Source organism: Balaenoptera borealis (genome assembly GCF_965194805.1).
Source record: "Balaenoptera borealis genome assembly, chromosome: 1".
NCBI classification, from domain to species: Eukaryota; Metazoa; Chordata; class Mammalia; order Artiodactyla; family Balaenopteridae; genus Balaenoptera; species Balaenoptera borealis.
The window spans coordinates 106,930,116-106,934,967 of record NC_138860.1 but is presented as its reverse complement, the minus strand read 5'-3'; positions in this window follow the sequence as shown (position 1 = coordinate 106,934,967).

The following is a 4,852-nucleotide window of genomic DNA, read 5'->3' as shown; positions in this document are numbered from 1 at the left end:
CTTCTCTTGTTGCCGAGCACGGGCTCTAGGCGCACGGGTTTCAGTAGTTGTGGCATGCGAGCTCAGTAGTTGTGGCTCACTGGCTTAGTTGCTCCGCAGCATGCGGGATCTTCCCCGACCAGGGCTCGAACCCATGTCCCCTGAAACCCCTGCATTGGCAGGTGGATTCTTAACCTCTGTGCCACCAGGGAAGTCCCTCAAACAGCTTTTTATATTTAAGAATCTACCTCCACTGCTGTTCCTTCAGTTACGCAATTAGTTCATAGCCAGCCAGAGCTTGTCACCCAAGTGACCTTTTTCTGAAATGCACTCAGAAAATTGTTTCTTTCTTTGGAAATGTGGATTCCTCCCATAGGTAAATGAATACCAAAAATATTGTATTTTAACTTGAACATATTTGAGTGATTGTGTTCATGGAGGGAACTTATTCCCTATACTTTGAACTTAATCCTACATATACTTAGACTAATGTATAAACAACCACATTTCGTATTCATTTATTCATTTGAAATGAGGGAATGTGGTTACATTAAGCACAATTAATCAACTTATATCCCCTAATGGATTATGTTATTAAGTGGTTAAAGGCATCAAAGTACTAAGATGGTAAAATTTCTAATAAATTTGTCACTTGGGTAGGAATTTCCAATAAAGTATAGAATTGTAAGACATTTATCCATATTTTTTTACATTTCTCTTTACAGCTGTGTTTGAAAGTTGTTTAGGCTGTAACTGAAGTATTAATATGAGTCTAAACTACCAGATAAGGAAGATCAAGGGGTTTCTCAGACCGGTTATTATTTATAAGATGAAAGAGGTTATTTATCCACTATTTCTCCCTGTACTGGTCTCTGTCTAATTCCAATTAATTGATAATATGCTTGATTCCCTAGTAAGTTTAATGTTTCAAATCTACAAATATTTTCTTACCTTTAATGTCTTGGAAAGGCTTTGATGCATCATTAATTTTGCCAAATCTATATAAAAACTCAGACAAGAAAAAATATTTGTAACTAGGACTAAGAGGTATACCCTTGTCATATTCTACCTTTAATTAATATTTGAAATGAGTTGTTTTTATATGTTGGATATTAGTCCTTTATCAGTCATACCATTTGCAATATTTTCTCCCATTCATTAGGTTGTCTTTGCATTTTGTTGATGGTTTCCTTTGCTGTGTAAAAGCTTTTAAGTTTAATTAGGTCCTATTTGTTTATTTTTGCTTTTATTTCCTTTATTATAGGAAATCTGATAATGAACTTTTAAAAGCTTCAATAATATCTAATAGCAATGCAAAGCACTATGGGATTAAAATTATTTAAATGGAAGTAGCATACATCAACATATGCAAATAAAAAATAAGATTTTTCACCCTACCCCTAAACACTAAATAGGATCAATTTAAGATATGAACATATTTTGAAACAATTTGATTTTCAAGAAGTAATTTTTATCATAGGAACTAAATTGCAATTAAATTTCTTCTCATTATTTTTTAAATATCCAACAATAGCTAGATATCTTATAGAATATGAGTGAAAGTCTAGTAGGACCAAAGAAAAGGTGGTTTATCGGTGCCACACAGAATCACACTTAGATTCCCAACTGCTGCAAAGTGCTTTTCTTCTTAGGCCTGGCACATGATTAAGAATCAATAACCTAAAGACTTTAGCAAAAGAAAGACCTTGTCAGCAGAAAGAGCAAGACCCACTTTTCCTTTTCCCCAAAACCCAACCCTGGCTTCCCTCAGCTCTCTAGTAAGGCATACATAGGCACCATTCCTATTCTACGTCCTACTGTCTACAGTGTCTGATGAATTATAATGACCAATGATTTTTTTATTTGTAGCCATAGTTTCTCAAGGTAACAATATCAAATACATTAAATTTACTGCTTTAGCACAAACGTTCAGAAAGGATAAGGGTCATAAATGCAAAACAGTTCCATGATGAATAATAAAAGGAAAAGTTCGTAAGAATGCAAGTGGGGGAATGTTATCATGCATTAATTAGTTCATTTAAGCAGTAAGTTATTCTAATGTACATTTTAGAAACACTTAAAAGTATATTGCTCTTTATTCTGACTGAAATCCAAATGACTTTGAAAAGGGATTATAGTTAATAAAATTAAAAATAAAATTACTTCCCACCCAGCAATGAGAAATGACTTAATTGACAAACAGGGTAATCGTCTCTAGGGTTATTTTATTTCAGTCCTTATCCTCCTTAGGTTTATTTGCCTTTTTTACCATATTCAGGACTTCTTTTCACAATATTGTTATTAATCTAATTCACCCTTTTAGCAAAAGTTTCCAATTATTTAACTTTTGATTCTTTCATGTTGTGTATTCTGCTGTTTTGTTGACATGGACTTAAATTTTAAAATCATCAATAAAACATTTTGAAAGCAATGTTTGTGGAATATATTTTTCTCAGTTAGTTAACATGTCCAAATCATGCCGTTTTCTTTAAAGGTACGTAATAACAATCAAAAGGAAGAACTGCAATTTCTTTAAACCCTTGACGATAAGGGCTACTGGAGGTTCCAGCCCATAACATCTTTCTGTAAACACAACTATTTATAAATACAAGAGCTGTGACTTACCAGCTTCTCCCCTGGGTGGGGATTAATAAAATGGGTTTACTTGAATCCAAAATTTCTAAGATGGGAGGATGGAAAACAGAATAGAAAAGCCAATTTATCTTATTCTCAAGTACATTACGTTTTTAGTCTGCCAAAGGCAATTCAAAGTCTAAAGAAAAAAATTCAATAAATGTCAATTTAACTCCTACTCTGTGCCAGGATCCTTTCTGGGAAACATGGTATTTAGTTTGGTAATATTAACATGCAAGTGGCAGGTATTGTAAAGTCAGAAGGAAGTAGGAATTAAAACATCATGGTATTGTTGCAGGAAGAGACCAATGGATTATTGTAATGGCATAGAGTCCAGAAATGGGCCCACATATGGATAAATGTGCAATAATTGATAATAGCAGTAAAACAACTCAGTGGGGAGAGGATAGACATGTACTGAATTTTTTCTCAAATTTAGAGAAAAAATTAAGTTGAATGTCTATTTCACACCATTGGCAAAAAATAAATTCCACATGGATTAAAGATATAAAGGTAAAAAAGACCCTTAAACACATTAGAAGAAAAATTATATTGTGCATTATAGAAACTTATGCTTATACCTTTAGATAGAAGAAGCTTTTAAAAACAATATAGAACCACAGAAGCCATAAAGAAAACATCTGAAATTTTGACTACACCAAAATTTAAACTTCAAAAAGTAAAAAAACAAAGTTACTGATTGGGCTTCCTCAACTTGATCAAGAATATCTATTAAAAAACTATAGCTAACATCATACTCAATGAGGAGAAACTTGAAGCTTTCACACTAAGATCAGGAACAAGGCAAGGATGTCTCCTTTCACCACTCCCTTTTAACATCGTACTGGAGATACTAGCTAATGTAAAAGGACAAGAAAAGGATATAAAAGGCATATAGATAGGGAAGAAAGATAGAAGACTTTGTTCACAGATGATATGAAGACCTATGTAGAAAACATACAAGGATTAACAAAAAAAAAACCTCCTGAAACTAATAAGCAACTATAAGCAAGTTTTCAGGACATAAGGTTAACATAGAAAAGTCAAAGCCTTTCCTATATACCAGGAATGAACAAAAGGGATTTGAAATTTAAAAATACAATACCATTCCAACAGATACATGAAAAGAGTATCAACATCACTAATCATCAGAGCAATGCAAATCAAAACCACCATGAGATAGCACCTCACACCTGTTAGAATGGTCATCTTCAAAAAGACAAGAGATAACAAGTGCTGGTGAGGATGTGGAGAAAAGGGAACACTTGTGCACTGTTTGTAGGAATGTAAATTAGTATAACCACTAGGAAAAAGAGTATGAAGATTCCTCAAAAAATTAAAAATAGTACTACCACATGATCCAGCAATCCTACTTCAGGGAATATATACAATGGAAATGAGAACATGATATTGGAGATATAACTGCACTCCCCTGTTAAATGATGCATTATTTGCAATAGTCAAGGTATGGAAACAACCAAAAGTATCCATCAACAGATGAATGCATAAAGAAGATGTGATAGATGAAGATAGATGATAGATAGATAGATAGATAGATAGATAGATAGATAGATAGATAGAAAAAGAGATAGATACGTAGATAGATAATAAAAAGCTACAGATTGGGAAAATGTACTGTCAACCTATAAAACAAAGAGGGGATTAATATCCAGAATAGAAAAGCTAAAGATGAGAATAATACATTTTTCAATCTTTATAATGGGAAAAGGATTATTTCCCACAACAGATACAGAGCTCATACAAATCAATTTAAAAATAACACAAAAATTAGAAAAACACTTTAAAGTTTGATACTATCACATATTGGGTTTGTGGGATATTTGCTATTGTCATACACTACTGGTAGGAGAGTATGTTGGCACAGCTTTTTAGGAAATAATTCATAAGTACCATTAGAAGTCAAAATATACTTTTAACTATCCTACGCTATCACTCAGCAATTGCACTCTTCGATATATTCTCTAAAGAAATACCTATCTGTGTGTAGAAGGCATATACAATGACATTCTTTGCGACATTGTCTGTGACACTGAAAATTGAAAACAAACTAAGTCCTATCAACAAAAGAATGATTATGTAAAATCATTCAATGTAGCTCTTGAAAAGGATAAGATATATCAATATTTACACAATGTGGAGAGGGCAGACAGCAGAAGCAAGAAGAACTACAATCCTGCAGCCTGTGGAACAAAAACCACATTCACAGAAAGACAGACGA